Source organism: Myxocyprinus asiaticus, chromosome 3 (assembly GCF_019703515.2).
Source record: "Myxocyprinus asiaticus isolate MX2 ecotype Aquarium Trade chromosome 3, UBuf_Myxa_2, whole genome shotgun sequence".
In the NCBI taxonomy this organism is placed as follows: domain Eukaryota; kingdom Metazoa; phylum Chordata; class Actinopteri; order Cypriniformes; family Catostomidae; genus Myxocyprinus; species Myxocyprinus asiaticus.
In genome coordinates, this window is record NC_059346.1 from 9,860,320 (window position 1) to 9,879,960 (window position 19,641).

Consider the following 19,641-nt stretch of genomic DNA (forward strand, 5'->3'; position numbering starts at 1 on the left):
AGGGGTTTGACTCTCATTAGAGATGTCTCCAAGCAACCCATCTGATAAACAATGCTGCAGCGCTAGCATTTGTGCTTCAGGTGTACGATTATCTAAAGAGATTATAATTTACCATGTTTTATACACCTGTTTCTGCAGGCGTTTTTTAAACAAGCTTTAATATCATGTAATGTGGAAACGAAATCATTTATCAATATTACTTAATAAAGTGAATGTTTATCACTAACGTTGTATATCTCCCTGAGTGTCGACATGTTTGTGTGACATCATGCCTCTGCATCTCGGCGAAATCGGAGTTGAGAATTTCTGCACGAGCCTACAAGTTGTAATTCTGACTTCAAGATGCATTCCATTGCACTTGTCCTAGTAGGAAGTTGTAAAATCTGACTTTCATAGTTGAATGGAATGCAGCACTACTTTTCAAAACTTGATCCGACACTGAATGCTCCAGCAGCCTAATTTACACTTAGAAAACTCCTGATGTTGCTATAACAATGCAAAAAGCACTTACCAATTTACTTGAAGTGAAAATCAGTCCTCCTTTCCTGTTTAATAAATTAAGCAATCACACGGTCATGCAGAGCATCTCGTGTTTTTAAATCCATAAGGATCTCTTTCTCAACGGCAATACCAGCAGTGATAACAGCCAACTCGTCAGACAGCTTGATCTTACGCTTTTCGCTCTTGAATTACTTGCATAACTTAAAGCATGATTGTGTCACTCAAGGCCAGCTAGAAGGCTTCGACAGGGACATATCCTAAAGATCACACCCACCAAGAACAAATAAATCAATCTGATTGGCTGATGAATCTGACAATCTGCCTTTGTTGCTCATTCATTTGCACTGTTGAGGGATTCTGTGGAAATTCTGAAGGCCTGACGGGTGGAGCTCAGACTCACACACTGCTTCGGGCATGCGATTTGTGAATCAGCTGTCACACTTTGCTTGTAAACATCAAGGAATAAATTCTGCCTGGATAAACTTTTTGTTTTTCTCTGTTTGTTTGAAGATTAATTAAGAGTGGAAAGTGATTAAAAATACATAGGCAAAAAGGTGATTGAGAATGAAAGGATGAAAAATATTTATTTATTTGACATGTTAGGCCAGCAGAGAAGGCTTTGCTGGCCCTGAGAATTCGCCATTTATATTTGTATAGCACTTTTCACAATACACATCGTTTCAAAGCAGCTTTATAGAAAATCATGCCTTGTTGTATGAAAGCCCCCTGTGAACAAGCTGAAGTGACTGTTGCAAGGAAAAAACTCACTTCAATGTAATTTAGTGGTGAAAAAAAAATGGGAGGAACCTGACCTCTGGTTTTACGATCTACGTACATAATCCAATATTATTTAGCGGCTTGAGCAAAAACCAATCAGCACATGTACTTTTTTTTGCCCTCTTCCCCCTGTTTCACTTAGCAGATCATTATAAGTCTCATGTAATCACTGGTTTCTTACATTGTCAGTTTTTTTGAATAAGCTGTTTTTTGATAGTTATGACTGATAACTTATGAGTGTCTTGCTATGCATGTCATGCTCAGTGATGGCTGTTAAACTTACTGCTGCTGTTTCTGCCTCACAAATCCAATTGCACGGTGATGCCAGCGTAAATAAAGCTAAATGTTTGATGTAATGTAGCACCAAGACATGTCAACATTGTTTGTCAAATTCAACAAGCTGTACCGCTACAGTGCAATCTACTTATCGGTATCCATCGATCTTCTTGCCTATGTACTGTAAGTGTGTTGTTCTATTTTCCTGTGAGCGCTCAGCTCCACCTCTCTGGGGAGTAGACTGTTCCGCAGCTCTCAAAATTGTGCTGCTTGGTTTTAATGACACTATAATATGTTTGTATAGTGAGCGTCATAATGTACAATACAACATGATATGATTTTGTTTTTACACTCCTAGTGTACAGGTGTTCCTAATAAAGTGCTCAGTGACTGTATGGCCAAGTGCAAAAAGGACAAACAAGCATCGACTTACGTTACTCCAAGTCTTCTGAAGACATATGGTAACTTTACAGAAATATAACAGTAACAGTAATATAACGGTAACAGACAGAAATATAAGTCACAATTATCTGAAGATTATCAATTAATATGCCTTAAATTTTGGTCTGTTCCTCATTCAAAACTGTCAACATGATTTCACAGAAACTCAAAATTGTATTAATATTGATACCGATTATACCATACCCCTGAAATCGACACCATTCTGCCGAGTTACTGACAAGCGCTGTCTTTCATCAGACATCTTTGCATCAATTAAAATGTGTATACCTCTTCCAGTGGTACGACTGATTGCGTGTCATTCTAGCAACTTTAAAGACGGATTCTGGTCTTCACAGAAACTAGGAAGTAATCGCATCCAGATAATCAAAGATGAGCGCAATTCAGATTGCATTTTCCCTCTAATATTACATTTTTACTCCACTGACAGTTAGGTTTAGGGTTGGGGTTTGGGTAAGGGCATATGGTTAAATATGAATTCCTTCTGGCTGTATTTCACCATTTACAACTAAAAAGCAACTCGCTTTAAAACTTGTTTTTGGCGCTAGTCTATAGACAATTTCATGCTGAAACTGGAGCTTTCACAATCCCAAATGTTCAACAACACTTTCAGCTTCGGCCACTGGGGGCATTGGTTTGAATTTCGGTAAGCACAGACCATTTTCAGTTGAAGAACTTTTGACTCGAATTCACAGTGAGTTCAGTCTGAAGCTATCAGATGACTTCAAAATGCTTAAAAGTTCACTTATATTTTTTTCCAATTTAAAAATTTTTACTTCTAAAGAAATGAATAATAATTTTAAAACATATGTATAAAATCATGACCACTCATGTAAGATAAAGAGTTCAGTCATATCAGTAACCTAATAAAAGCTCTTTTATTCTACATTGGACAGGGGCACCTCATGTGGTCAGCCATGTTAGCATCACATGACCAGCTGAATAATACTTGCTTAATCTGAGTAACTACCCTGTTATTGGACACTTTCATTCATGGATTAAATTAATCCTGGTTTACTGTGCATAGTGAATTTCTAGAATGGCATTTGTAACTGAAAACAACTGTGTTTGAATGATGCAGTATCCAGGCCACTAGGTGTCAGTGTAAGCCATTGTAAGCCACTTTGACATACTTCAAAAATTACGGTGTGCATCTTTAAGTATTACTTTATGGTGCATTTTTGTCAGTATAAATCACCATCCACTTTTGTTGTATGGAAAAGAGCAGCTCGGACATTCTGCCTATCATCTCACTTTGTGTTTCACTGAAGAAAGAAAATAATACAGGGTCAGAATGACATGAGGGTGATGACAAAATGAACATTTTTGGGTGAACTAATCTTTTAGCTACAGTTTCTCTCTCTCTCTCTCTATCACACACACACACACACACACACACACACACACACACACACACACACACACGTTAGTGTGGCTATCCTTATGAGGACTCTCCATAGACATAAAGATATTTTTATACTGTGCGAACTATAGATTATATCCCTAACCCTAAACCTACCCCTAAACCTAACCCTCACAAAAAACGTACATTACATCAAAAAAACATTGTTTTGTATGTTTTTTAAGCGATTTGAATTATGGGGACATTAGAAATGCCTTCATAAACCACATTTATAGCATACCACCCTTGTAATTACCAGTTTGTAACCTAAACAAATTTCCTCATAAACCACCCAAACCCGTACACACACACACACACAATTATAAAAAATGTATGGGATGACAGAGAGCTACAACAGAAGACAGACAAGCTCAGACAAATTACTAATAACTCAAGAGGCTTTCTGAGTATATGATTCAATGGTAGAGCATCCTTCCGTCATTAGCCAATCAGTCCGTGTTTGATTTGAGCAATCATCTTAATGGGCATATTTGTGTTGTTTCTGTAGGAGACTCTTTTGCTATCAAGTCTATTGTGATTTAGGGTGCTGTACTCCATAATCTGGAGGTGCCAAGTTGCCATACAGGTACATCAAAGTTGTTGAGATAAGGGTCTGACAGATGAGTCACTGCTGAAGGTGTATCAAAGCTATTGTCCTGGGGTATACATCTGTACACTGCTGTCTTATTTGTCTTTCTCTATCCCTCTCTTTCTTGCTTGCTTGTAGAGATTTGTGCCACATTTTCACATATTTAACATATTTAAGCAATATCATCAAGACTGTATAGAATGAGATGGGTCACTGGTGTACTTGCAGTATGGCCAGTTGTTTAGTCTCTTTTTGCTCAGCTGAAAAAATATAGTTAACAACAAAGCCAAAACATCAACTGTTGTGTGTGGCTGAGCAATGCACAGAGTGACAGACTGTGAATATGTGCAGTGATACAAACAGTGAAGCATCCCTGTGCTGTTATAATAAATAGGGGTCAGCTAAGGGGTCCTCTGACTACCAGGGGCCTCAAGATGAGAGAAACCAAGAAACAAGCTACAACTTGTGAAACTGAGATGACAAATAGATGAACAGTGCATACCAGTGACTATTGGCACAATGAATGACCCAAGGAAATGAGAAATGTTATCTGTTTCTGGCCACTCCTCATCACTTACTTCTTCTGAACATTTGTTATTGCAGCTTTGATATCAGATACTATTCATGTAAATTGTTGAATATTTTGCTATGTATGACACAGATGTGTATTCTCATTACATCTTTCAGTCTTCAGTTTTCAGTTGTCTCCTCCAAGGAGGCTGGCGCCCCGGGGCCTCACAGAACCATAATCCTTCCTTGACTAACCTTTTTTGAATACCTTATTGCAGTTTTGATGTTGCTAATCGTGATACATTGTCACATTTGCACATTTCATTCTCGTAATTGCAACTTTATTTCTTGTATTTATGACATCTGTACTGTACATCTCCCAAATTACTTTTCGTATGTGCACATCAGTGGATTTTATGTCCGACAGTGATTGTCTTTAAATGTATTGTTGATGTAGCGATTTGCTGTAACAACAGAACATAAAAAGACTGAAACCTATAGCATTAAATAGACAAAACATCTTGGAGAGGGTTTTACTGTGCTGACTGTTATTCACTGTTATCATCCTGCATAAATGCTCTCTAAGACCCAGTTTCCACCTGATATTAAGATGCGTTTCCAGCAAGGGCATCACTTTGTTAAAAAAAGTGGTGAGGACAGTTGTCATTTTGCTTTGCGATTTAACTGGACAGCAGAGCAAGTAGAGCACACGTTTGAATGCATGAGAGAACATCGCCACCCGCAGTCACTCAATGCCACTGATAACAGCCATAATGAGCACTCATTATAACATTAAAAATAACAAACTCCAGTGCTTGATTGCCATTTATTATAACACACATTAACAAATGGAAACTACTGCTCTTACTGGAGATGTTCCTTCTGCATTAGACACTTACCTAATGAACGATATTTCAAAAAGCGGTGGGAACTAAATTCGCAAAGGCAAAAAGTGGTAGGGACATGTCCCACCATTAAATAATGCCTATGGTTTCCGGTGATCCAATCACATGGTCAGCCCTAAATACATGTTTAAATGGGGTCTAAAACATTTTGTGATTGGATTACAAATACCACATACGAATGTGGTAAAAAAAAAAGCATGTGACCAAATCCCATCTGAGGTGTAAACGCTAATCGTCCTGTATATGTCCCGGCAGCAGTGAAGCGCCACCACTCACTTGTCAATCAACCAGTGAAATCAATAAAAAACAATAAACTCAATTCAGAGATCTATAAAAGGACACTTGATGGTCCATGCCTATGTAATATACAGTATATCTACAGTATAAATAAGATAAGGGATTAACGCAAGAAGCTCATTGGTGCAATACATCTTAAATATTACACTCATATGCAAAATACAATATTAATATTAGGGATGTGCCAGGGTGGTCCATCCAACAAGTTCCACTGCTTGAGACTAGACGTCAAAAGCTTGGCATTGGACTTGGTGAGACCAAGATCTCTAATCAAGTCGTTGAGGTCTTTTTGGTTGGGGTAGTGTGGGTTTCTCTCCTCAGCTCCACCTCTGAAATCCCTCAAAGTCCATATCCTTGATGCTCATCTTGATAAATTCAAGGAGGACATGGGAGCGTACTCGGAGGAACAAGGCGAGCGCTTCCATCAGGATATACTGGACTTTGAACGCCGCTACCAAGGACAGTATAACGAGAACATGATGGGAGACTACATTTGGGGGCTGATTCGTGAAAGTGATTTACAGTATATCATAAATCTCGAAAAACTACTCACTTCTAAATCTTTTGTAGTAATTTTTTATTACTTTAGTATAAATACATGTTAATTTGGATTCATATGTTGTTTTTTTCTGACTTTATGTGAACGAAAAGACACAAATTTGCCCGTTTTCTCATTGGAAATAGGTCAATTTCAAAATATCACTGTCCTGGTCACAAAAGCAAAGTTTGTGGGGAATAATAGCCATTTTCTATACTTTTGAGGCATAAGCAATTAGGAAATAACACTTACTACCCAGGAACCAAAAAAAAAAATAAAAAAATACAAAAATAAATGTTACACAGTGTAATCTTCCACTCTGCCGAAGTTCTGACATTTCATCCATGCTTGAATAGTTGTATTCAGATTTTTAAAAAACAACGTGCTAATGCATCATGCCAGATTTGGCATCATTGATATCATACACTTTAGAAATATAGAATATTTAGAACATTTAGAAACATACAGAATATTTTTAATAGAATTTCTGTTTTAAACATTAATCCATAGACCCCCTGGAGTATCTTTGTGGACCCCACTGAGTAAAGACATTTTGCTGTGAGTAAAGACTGTACTTTCAGAGAAAGTCTTTGTATATGAATAATATTTTATGCACCAAGAAGTGTGTTAGTTCCATAGATGTCCAGCAAAAAATCTGTTAAAATCTAAAGAAAAAATATGTACACTGAAGGAATTTTTTTTAATTTATTTTTTTGCAGCTTTAAAGCAAAGAGACTTATTTTCACCACTGCACACCCTTGTATTGTTCAGGCTTCAGATGTTTGAATAATTTTGGTTGTTTGTCTATTTGTCTGCTTGGCATAGTTGTTAAAGGAACTGTTCACCCAAAAATTTATGCAATCAGCAAAGAAACTTTTTTAAATAAGTATCCACCTTCTGCCTGACTTCTCCATGGGTGGCGTCATTGCAGCAAGAAACTTCCTCTCATGCTCCACACTTCTACTTAGTTGTTGTCATCAGCTAGACTAATGTTATATTCCAGAAAGCAGGTTATGCGACATACCTGGGTACGTTTACGGATAAGTTAACGGATAATCTCAGCTTTCCGTTCCAAAAACGGAAGTAACTTTCAGGGTATGTTATTAGCCATAGCAACTTACTATCTAAACATAACCTGCTCCGGAGTATGTTATGTTCCAGAGTTAGTTTATTTCAGGTAGATGTTAGTAAGTTGCAGAGGCTGTCAGCACTTGCGTGCCCTTTTAATAGCGGCACAGTGGGCGAGAAAATTCAGATTACGCACAATATTATACTTTTAAAGCAATATTACGGTAAACTGCAATCTTTACCTCACAAATCTTCTTTACTCCAGCATTTCCAGTCTCACACCGCAGATTTGCATTCAAAAGTGAACAAACTGTGTACATTGTGCTTTAACTTTTAATGGGAAGGTTTTAATACTGTAATTTATTTTTACACACAACACATTGGAAAGTCCCCCACACACTTCACTGTGAAGACAGGGCTTTAAGTATTTATATTTAGCCCTTCTAATAAATAATTTGTATTCTATACATTTCATAGAATAAAATGACTATAGCACCCACATTCTATTTACAGTTCCTTCAGTCAATGAATATTAATGTTATTTATAAAATGGCATTCTATAGTATCAATATGCAGGTAATGTCTGCCAATTAAAAGCTTAAGCAATTCATCAATCGTTATTCTTCTTCACTAACTAGATAATATGTGATAATTTCACAGACCACAGATATAGAGGTTAGAGATTTTATTTCTTATCACTCTTAATTCATGTAGGACACAACATGACAACTTTAAATGCCACATCAAATGTGAAAAGAACACAATGGACATGTAACTCCTATCACTGTCCACCTCTGTTACAGCAGATCTTCATCTTATAATGCACATGAATAATTATGTGTGGCCTACTAAAAAACATTACATTAAATCTATGGAAAATTATGACAACTGTGGGAGATCCTACAATTGAAAGAGGGTCTATTAATACAATGAGACCATCAGCAACTGTGGGAAATTAAAGGTGATTTGATTCTAAGTTTTTAGAAACCCCAACTGGGTACATCAAATGGTATTAAAAATAAAAGAAATACATTCATTTCACATGACAGTAAAATAAAATTAGCATGCACAGATCATGGTAAATACCTGTGGCAGCGGGGGCATGGTCAAGCGTCCGTCCGGAGAGAGAGAAAGGGGTAAGGGCGCTTGCACCTGAGCTAGATTATGTGTAACACCTGTCTCTAATTCCAGTGAGCATGGGGAGAGCAGCATATAAGCAGCCACGCCACCAGGAGAGAGAGAGAGAGAGAGAGTGTGAGTGTGTGTGTGTGTGTGTGTGTGTGTGTGTGTGTGTGTGTGTGTGTGTGTGTGTGTGTGTGTGTGGCTGTGGCGGTGGCTGTGGCTGGCTGGCTGGCTGGCTGGCTCAAGGAAGGCCACGGTGCTCCTGAAGCTGCTACGTTTAAGCTGTTATGTTTGTGAAGCTGATGTGTTTAAGATATTACGTGCCTGTGAAGCTAATGAGTTTAAGTCTATGTGCCTGTGAAGCTGACGAGTTTGTGAAGTTGTAAAGCACCGAAGTGGCTGATTAAAGGTCTTACCTGAGCCTGGAAAATCCTGCTTCCCTGTGTTCTCCTTCCCTTCTGTTTGTGAGCTGTTACAATACCATTAAAATTAACCTTAAAATAAAATATATAGTAAACCTATAGCCTCTTTTTTATTAATTAAAAAATTCACGCAATGATTCAGTATAATTTCTGTCAAGCAAACTCTCAGTCCCAAACCAATGTAGCTCCTATCGCTATTATGAGTGAAGATGAAATAATGCTCGTTTGCAGTCATTAAAACTTCATGTTCTGCTTCACTGAAATATGGCGCACCTTTCTTCTTAGCATCTGTTTCCATGGTGACTCGTGGAATTGGTGATCTGCTGAGAATGCCTTTCTGAGTTCACAGAGAAATCGCACAAACTCTGAGTTTCAAACTCATGGTTGAGTGAACTGTCCCCGCTCAGGTGTTCTGGAACCCACATACCGCGAGTAAGCAAGTTTTGGGTTAATCAACCAAGAGTTCAGGGTTTATTTCACGGTATGTTAACCTTGCTTTCTGGAATACCCCTCTGAAAATTTAAGTCAGAATGGCTTTACGAACGATTTACACAACAATTCTTTCTGCCCGTGTTTCATGAATGAGGCCCAGTGCTAAGAAGTTGCTTGCTTTTAACATTATGTAGGCCTACTTTAAAACATGATAAAAAATGTAAAAAAACTATATTTTTTAACCCTTGCGGCAAAAAAAAAAAAAAATAGTTGCTCGATTTGCCAAAGTTTGCGAGATTCGTGGCATGTTTCTTAATAAAAGGGTTTTGCAAATGTCCTGGGCCTTGTTTCCCAAAAGCATAAAAATCGTAAAAATGATTGTACGAATCATCTTAGAATTGCGTGATGTTTCCCAAAGGCATCGTAACTTAAGTAGTACTTGAAAATTGCCATAGATCTATGAGTGCTCTGGAGTATTCGCAGAGAGCTTAAGAGCATCGTAAGGACATAGGGTTATGCAGACACCTGCAGGACAATTGCAAAATTTCACTTTATACTTTTTAATGCAGTTAATGTTGAGATTATTACACTTTATGCATTTATGCAGTGTGACCAAGATACTTTACATTTTGTATATTTTTATCTATATAGTATATAATTATACAGTATAGGTATAGTTTCATATCAATTTGCTTATATATTTTTTAATTAGGCTATCTAATGTATAATGATATATAATTATATAGTTTAAAATAAATGCATAGAATAGATAAGTAAATTACTGAATTAATAATTAGGTCTAAATCAGTAAATTACCTATACGGATTTGTGTACAAATTGGCAGCACAATTGTTTTACAAATTAAATTCAGAGGGAATGGGTATGTTGTATTTAAGGGTAAAATTGTCTTGGCTTGTCAAAACATCTTCCCACCTTCCTCCTCTTTTACAATCTCCTCTTCTTTCTCTCAGATACTCAAGGGCGCTCTTGCACGCACCACAGTGTGCAACATTGTCCGTTATCACTTTGGGGATCAAAGAGCAGACCTCCACTTGATTTGTGAATGTTCCTAAAGCGCAGCCTCCAGCTCTCTACTTTGCACTCCGCTGACGACACGGTGAATCTCGTTATATTCAATGTGTGCTTGGCAGGATCATTCACAGGGACTCAGTAGCTAACCGCAGTCATTAACATATTCTTCACTGATCACTGAAGCAATTGCACCTCGACCCACAGAATTTGTGAAAACAAAACATTGCAAACCCACATCTGATAAATGAAGCAGTTATAGTCTAAAGGTAATAGATTGTTAATTCTGCACAAAACTACATTTAATTATGTTAATTAGGTTGACTATTTAAGGAAATACTCTTTAAACTGTCATATTTTAGCACTTCACATATTAGGACAGCGACTCTCTTAAAGGTGCACTCAGTAACTGAAAATGAAAAATGTTTAACTCATAAAAACATGAATTGTAATTTTGTAATACATATATGTAGGAAATCTTGACCACTCACATTAAAATGAAGACTCCAGTCATATAAGTAACCTTATAAAAGCTGTTTTATTCTACATGGAGAGGGTCCACACATGGGGGCTGCCATGTTAGAATCACATGACCAGCCGAATACGACTCGCATAGACTGTCCTGTTATTTGACACTTTCACTCACTGATTAAAGCAATCATGGCTGACTGTGAATACTAAATTTCTACAATGGCATCTGAAACTGACAAATTTTTCTTTTAAATGATGCTGCATCCAAGTCGCTAGGTGTCAGTGTAAGTCCAAGATGACACAAAGACAAAAGTTACTGAGTGCACCTTTAAGTAGCACTTAAAGTGCACACACACAGATACCCACGTGCAGGGCAAAGTCACTTTGGATCGAATAATAAATCACATCTATTAAATTTGTTCTGCATTCAGAAAAATCTCGGAAGAAAACTCTGTTTTATTTGCAGATTGCACAAGAATTGAAGATGGGATTAATATCCATTTAGCAGAGACACCTTGGTGTGGCCAAGTGTAAATACCCCCTAAGATATGAGCAGGGCTGGGCAGAATACATAAAGAAATGATTTTGGGCTGAATACTAAATACTTTCTCTTAAATGTATTCAGTAACGTATTCTGATACATCACATAAGAAAAGTAATGTATTCAGAATACTTTTAGATTGCATATTTATAAAGGCAAGGCACAATTGGAAGAATTTTGTGTGATATGTCATTATTATCTTATCAGAATTGCTAAATCTCCACTATTAACATCTAAGTGAGTCTAAACAGCTAGCTAGCTATTTGTCAGCAAATTTCATGAACTTCACACTATCTTGAGATGTTTCTTTAAACTAGATGTGGCGCTGGATGCTAATGTTTTTCTTCATGGAAGGCAGAAGGCAAACAGAAGGCAGTTTGCAGTCTACTACAATATCTCGTCCACTTTCAAACATAGAAGATAAATGCTGCCTGTTCTTCCAAGACTCAAAAGCTTGGATCTTAGCTACCAAGCAGGGTTGTTTATGAATGTTCAGAATGGTTATTTTTAACATTTGTAACTATTTGTTTAGATTTGAATCTTCTCAACCCATGTTTTGATTGGACTGACAAAGTTAAAACATTTTGAAAATAATTGGATATAAAATGCAAATTAACCACATTTTTGAGATTATAACTGGGTGCCAATTGCAGAACATTAAAACATGCAACATAGAGGGGTCGTGAGACAACAATGTAGTATATGCTTTTAACTAGGCTTACTTCCATATTTAGGCCTATTTATTCCTTGTATTTTCTACTTATTTTATTTCTAACACTTATTTTTGTGTGATTTTAATTCTTTTATTCCTCTTTTGTTTTTAATTGTCAACTTTAGATCCTTTTGTGAATCGCTTTGAATGAGATGTTAAATACAATTACAATCACGAGAAACAATGTATCATGCGCTCGAGTGTAATATTTGTGTCAATGCTGGCTATGTTGCTGGCTATGTTGATTCTGGTGCACAGCTGACAGTGCGCAAAAGCTGTTTCAGTTTCTCACTTGAAAAAAAGTTTCTTGACAAGAGAAGTATTCTAAAAGTATTCTAACAAAATTTTATAAAGTAACTGTATTCTAAATACAGGTGCTTGAAAACGTAATGAGTGCTGAATAGTCACTTCCTTTTTATATTCATATTTGAAAGCGTAACACCATAATATGTTTTCCATTACAGCCCAACCCCAGATTTGAGTCTAATAACTTTAAATTGTTGAAAACATACCTCTTTAAGATACAACAGGAAAGGAAGTAGAAAAGTGGATGTTTGTTTTTAGATATTTGTCTTGCCGAAAAGTGGTTTATCTCTTCTATTACAACTCCTAATTAATCATTTATTTACATTATTTGTATTGATTTGATGGCTTTAAGTTTTATTTGAAAATAGGTATTGTAAATATTATTTTAGTCACATCAAGCTCATATATTGTATCATTCTTCCTCTTTTTTTAACATAAAAAATGGACGAAAGAGAAACTTATTAAAAAATGCTTAATTATCATGCTGTGGTAGGCTGGCATAAATTGTCTCTGCCTATTTTTGAGCATGCCCCTTAAGACAGCCTGCCAATCAGATAATCATTCAGTCAAACAGAAAGAAGTCAATGTGAAGGTGAAAAACAATGTGATTTTTTTCATAAGCAACACAGTTCTATCAGGAAGACTCGCCGAATTGAGTAAAATTTAAGATTACATTTATTTGGTGAATATAATAAACAGAATTGTAATGTCTCTCTTTGGCGTGAGCCCTGTCTGGCTCTCTGAAGCAGTTGTACTCGGAACCATCATATCTTGCCGGAGATAGGAGGCAGGGGGCAAGGAGCCTACCCCTGTGCAGGATGGGAATCAACTGATGGCAGTGGAGTGGTGGAGGTTGCCGTGTTGGCACACTGAATCAGCAATGTGATAAATTGTGAGCAGGCTTATAAAGTGATGGCTGACACATGATAATTAATAATTTTCTTTATTTATCACACATTATACATTTGCACATATACAGTGAAATTCCTCTTTTTCACATATCCCAGCTAGGCTGGGGTCAGAGTGCAGGGTCAGCCATGATACAGTGCCCCTGGAGCAGATAGGGTCAAGGGCCTTGGTGGTGCTGGGGCTTGAACCCCTGACCTTCTGATCAGTAACCCAGAGCCTTAACTGCTGAGCTACCACTGCCCCATGATTGGCTAGGAGTAACTTAGCTAATGGTGCGATGATGTTCAGTTGTGAGTCTTCCCGCTAGAACTACGCTGCACTTACATCTCCATTCTGTGTGACGTGAAAGCAATAACCAGACGCAGCATATTTTAAATACTTTTATTTGAAACACTGCTTTAGTTTTGGGTTTAGTTGAATGTTTACTTTGATTCTGTAAATGGACTTATTTTCTGACATTCTGTGAGCCAAAAGATGGGCTTGATGGATATTCAAGTTACTGTGCCTCATGCATTGGAATCTTTTTATGGACATTTTTGTATTTATTGACTGATGTTTTGAAGAGTAACTTTCGCGTTTATTTGCCATTTAGTTAGTCAGGAAGTTAAAGATTAAAATATACATGTTTGTTGATAGATTTCACCTTTTTAAGGCAGTTCTTAAACTAACATTTTCTAAGTAAAAAAATGTAATATGTTTCCCTCGTCTCGTTCAACAAAAATTATTTTCCTACTAAATTCATGGTTAGGTTTAGAGTTTGGAGTTTTGGAGGTTAGACTTTATGGTTGGGTTTAGGTTTGGGTTAGGTGTTAAACACGCAGGGTTAGGGGCCAACTTGATTTCATCTCTTTATGAAATTGGTGACTTTGTGACATCACACAGTACATTAATGCATGACTGCCCACATTTACTGTACATGTCATCAGTGCTTATTCTTGCCCCTTCCAGTCATGGTGAAATAATCAGGAAGTAATCAGACAAAATTTAATCAGAATCATCTTCTTCTGGAGTTTAGGTAGTGTTTTGGCGAGCATTATTTTTTTCTAACATTGTAAGTGGACCTCAGGAAGAAATAAGGGTGAAGAACCACCTTATTATTGTCTCAAAGTTGGGAGAAGAAAAGCGCAGATCTGAAAGTTGGGTTTTGAAGAACAAATCCTAATGACATTCACGTCATTTTTGCACTACCATGACATCTGTGTGAACAGGATTCACTGGGATTTAACAGGACACCTCTGGTCAGCTGGTTCCACTTTAATGAGATGCTATGTCTATATATGTCTTATAGTGTAATATACAGAGCGGAAAGTATATGTAGCAACAGGGTTACATTCAGAAATTGTTCAGTGTAGGGGAGATGTATGGTATACAACCATACAAATAGTTTTCTATTGCTTCCAATTATTTCTACATCTAATTTGGTACATTTTACTTTTTTAGATTTATTTTTTTTCTGTAACTGTAAAAACTCTTTACTGACCTTGCTGCTCAAAACCTATTCAAAAATAGCAAAACTACAACAAGGCATTTCTTTCACCACAAATATGTAATGATGTAAACATTGAATAAATCATATTACACACATTCAGTTCTGCAGGGCTAAAAGCATGTTCAGTCAAAGCTCACTAAAGAAACTTTTTCTAAGCCTTAAAGCAGAACAACATTAGGCAAATTAGCCACAAGCTTGTAATAATTAATATCAACAACATGGAGTTTTTACATTTGCATGGACTACTGCAACTTTATAATGAGCACTTTCCCCTTGAATAGTTCCTCTTTTGTATACACAACAATATGACACTCAATATGTTTACAAAACAAGAACTCGTCTTTTTAAAATGTCATGTAAGGACTTTTGTCCGACTGAAATCATTCCAGTCTGATTTTGCAAAGTCCAACTAACAGACCTAGATAATGCAACTCCATTTTAAACACCTTGTGCACATGCTCCAAAAGACTGAGGTGACACATATTTAACAATTTCGATTGTATCATTTAAACTTGGAAAAAAAAAAAATATGAAGACTGCAGCTCAACTATGCAAAAACCCTCTGTGGTACAATTATAACTGCACATGTAAACGTGCTGACTGAGGTGTGATGTCATAGCACATTTTGTTCACACTGAACCCAATTCCAATTTTTTCTTTAGGATTGACTGTCCACACTGTCATTTTACAAGTGATGAAGTCAGATTTGTTTAATCAAAATGTAGTCAATAGCCAGTATATCTACATTGGTTGCCATAGAAATGACTTAAGAATCAGCACAATGCCAAGAGACTGTGTTTTACAATAATTGAAAGTTGCTGTCAGTGTGGAAAGAGAGGACAATAAACTGGAAATTTGTCCTCTGGTCATGTCTGCCATAAGGCACATGAGACAACATAAGCAACTTAAGTATTTTACACATTCATCCATATGCTGTCTCCGAAACCAGTCTCTCGTTCACTCATTCACTACATGGTGAATACCTAGTTTAATATATCAGGAAAGAGTGAGCGAAAATGACTGCATTCGGACACAGATGTTTTTTTTTCTTTTGTATGTTCAGACTACAAATGCCTACACAGATTTGTCAGATGCACCAGCAAATCAGATTTTTGCAAAAAAGAAAAAAATTCTGTAATACAAATACAAAACAAAGCATTTTTTTTTTTTTTTTTGCCAATGTAAGACATCTAAAGATGAAGCATATTCCAAACAGACACACCCTTTTCAATGTGAACCATTGATTGCCTCACATTTTAATTAAATACACAAAAGACATCAAACAGAAGTAACAGACATCTTATAAATTAACTAACATAATCCATAGTTCCCTATCTGTCACTCACTCGACACTGTGTCGATGTAGTGACACTAGGGGTCACTCTTGGGAGCCCAAAACACCTCTGCTTTTTTTTAAAAAGGCCAATGAGAATTGGCGAGTGGAATTTGCATGCCACTCCCCCGGACATATGGGTATAAAAGGTGCTGGTATGCAACCACTCATTCTGATTTTCTCTTCGGAGCCAAGTGGTTGTATTCAGTGCACTGAATTCAATTCCCTCCAAAGACGCACCTCAAAACTGCTGAATTTATGGCGCATTTCAGCGGCTTCTCCCCCTCTGCACCCATGGAGTGCAGAGAATGCCCCTGGGCGCTTCGGCAGAGCGAAAATAAGAGGGTATATTCTAAAAGAGTATATTTTCATTCACAAAAAGAGCGGCACACACAGAACGTCTTTTTAAAGATGACTTTCCGTTTGTGTGTTATTCCTGGTTGCGGTCATTATCTCTCTGCTTCTGTCGGCCACGATCGCTGTTTTACGTGTCTGGGCACTGCCCACGTGGAGACATTGTTCATGGATGAGTCATGTCCTCATTGCGAGAACATGACCATGGCAACGTTGCGGTCGCGGCTTGCTTTCTTAAGACCTCTGTCAGGTATACCCCCATGGAGCTCCCATTCCCCAGCACGCTCGCTTGCCCCGATCGGGCTCTCGCACGAGACCGCTGGCTCATCTCAGCGCGAGTTCGACTTCTCGTTCGGAGCTCGGGAAGACGATGAGTTATCGAGCGCAGCATCGGAGAGCGGGCTCGTCCAGTCTGACACAGAGGCTTCAGCTGGGCTTCCTCCTTCGGGAATGGTCGCCCACTCTCACGCTGACGCGGAAATGACAGACATGCTTTCCCGGGCGGCCGCGAGCGTTGGGCTAGAGTGGAACCCTCCACTCTTCCCTGAACCCTTGCGGCTCGATGATTGGTTCCTGGGCTTGGGGCGCCGCCCACGGCCGCACCCCGGCCCCGATCCTTTCTTCCTGGAAGTGCATGAGAAGCTGACAAGATCGTGGGAGTCTTTCAGCTCCCCCGCTCTCACTACCCTCGATGATGGAGCGGCCAGGGGGTATTCGGTGATCCCCCAAGTGGATAAGGCGCTCGCAGTGCACTTGTGTCTGCAGAGCGCCGTCACCTGATGCGGGTGCCCCAAGCTCCCGTCCAGGGCCTGTAGGTTTACGTCATCCCTGATGACTGTGGCATGCGGTGCCGCTGGACAAGCCGCCTCCGCCCTGCACGCCATGGCTCTCCTGCAAGTACACCAAGCTAAGGTGCTAAAAGAACTGCATGAGGGTAGTTCTGACCCAGGATTGATGCAGGAACTGCGCTCGGCAACCGACCTCGCTCTCCGGGCAACGAAGGTCACGGTGCGGTCTCTCGGGCAGGCGATGTCCATCCTGGTGGTCCAGGAGTGCCACCTTTGGCTCAGCTTGGTCGAGATGGGAGAGGCGGACAAGGCACAGTTCCTTGATGCCCCCATTTCCCAGGTTGGCCTGTTTGGTGACGCCGTCGAGGACTTTGCCCAGCAGTTCTCGGTGGTGAAGAAGCAGACGGAGGCCTTACAACATATCCTGCCCCGGTGTGGCTTAAGGCCCCGCACCCTGTCTGCTCATCACCAAGGGCATATGCCTGCAGCAACAACACCGGCTCCGCCGCAGTCCGCCCCCATGGCCAGCTGCTAAGAACCCGAGGAAGGCTTCGAAGCCCCCCCGAGACGGGCGACCCAGGGGCGAGGAGACTCGCTTCTCTGGAGCTGGTCGACAGACCACTCCATCCCCCGGTGGTGGGCCGGGAGGACAATATGGAGGCTGCGGCACCCCAAAGCCTGACAAAAGAATGGTTTCCTCGTCTCCTGGGTCACATGTCCGGTGCACACGGCTGTCGTCACGACCACTGTCCCATTTTGGCAGGCATAGTGCTCAGTGGTGGACCCCCTGCCCCTGTGCACCCAGCTGTGGCACAAACACGCCCACACGGGGCAGCGTTGGCACATCAACTGCCTAGAGTTGTTGGCAGTACTGCTCGCCCTGCGGAGGTTCCAGCTGTTGATCCAGGGCAAGCACGTGTTGGTCCGGACAGACAACACAGCGACGGTAGCGTACATCAACCGTCAAGGCGGTCTACACTCCCGTTGCATGTCACAACTCGCCCGCTGTCTTCTCCTCTGGAGTCCTGGGTGGGCACATCCCGGGCGACCTCAACACCACAGCGGATGCGCTGTCATGTCAGGTTACCCTCAGGGGAGAGTGGAGAGTCCACCCTCAGGTGGTCCAGCTGATTTGAATTCGGTCGAGCACAATTAGACCTGTTTGCTTCCTGGGAATCCTCCCACTGCCCACTTTGGTACACCCTGACTGAGGCACCCCTCGGTATAGATGTGCTGGCACACAGCTGGCCCCCTGGACTACGCAAATATGCGTTTCCCCCAGTGAGCCTACTTGCAAGGTCAGGGAGGACGAGGAGCAGGTTGTCCAACCTACTGGCACACCCAGATGTGGTTCTCGGATCTCACGATCCTCACGACAGCCCCCCCCCCGACGAAATTCCCCTAAGGAAGGACCTTCTTTCTCAGTGACGGGGCACCATCTGGCACCCACGACCAGACCTCTGGAATCTACATGTCTGGCCCCTGGATGGTACGTGGAAGACCTAAGTGGCCTACCACCCGCAGTGGTAGACACGATTACTCAGGCTAGGGCTCCCTCTACAAGGTGCCTGTATACATTGAAGTGGCGTCTGTTCCCAACGCGACGACCCCCAGAGATGCGCAGTCATATTGGTGCTTTCCGTCCTGCAGGAGAGGCTGGAGGGGTGGCTGTCCCCCTCCACCTTGAAGGTGTATGTAGCCGCTATTTCGGCTCATCACGATGCAATAGATTGTAAGTACTTGGGGAAGCAGGACTTGATCATCAGGTTCCTGAGAGGTGCTAGGAGGTTGAATCCCTCCAGACTGCACCTTGTCCTCTTGTGGGACTTCTCTGTAGTCCTTCGGGGTCTACAGGGAGCTCCCTTTGAGCCCTTGGAGTTAGCTGAGCTTAAGGTACTCTCTTTGAAGACTGCCCTCCTGACTGCGCTCACTTCCATCAAAAGGGTAGGGGACCTGCAGGCATTCTCTGTCAGCGAATCGTGCCTGGAGTTCGGTCCGGGTTACTCTCACATGATCCTGAGGCCCCGACCGGGCTATGTGCCCAAGGTTCCCACGACCCCTTTTAGAGATCAGGTGGTGAACCTGCAAGTGCTGCCCCAGGAGGAGGCAGACCCAGCCTTGGTGTTGCTGTGTCCGGTGCGAGCTTTACGCATTTATTTGGATCGCACACAGAGCCTTAGGAGCTCCGAGCAGCTCTTTGTCTGCTTTGGTGGACAGCGGAAAGGAAGAGCTGTCTCCAAACAGAGGATCGCCCACTGGGTCATTGACGCCATCACGATGGCATATCAGGCTCAGGACGTGCCACCCCCTGCGGGATTAAGAGCCCACTCTACCAGGAGTACCAGGCCCTGGCCAGTGGCGCCTCTTGGGCAGACATCTGCAGAGCAGTGGGCTGGGCAACACCCAACACC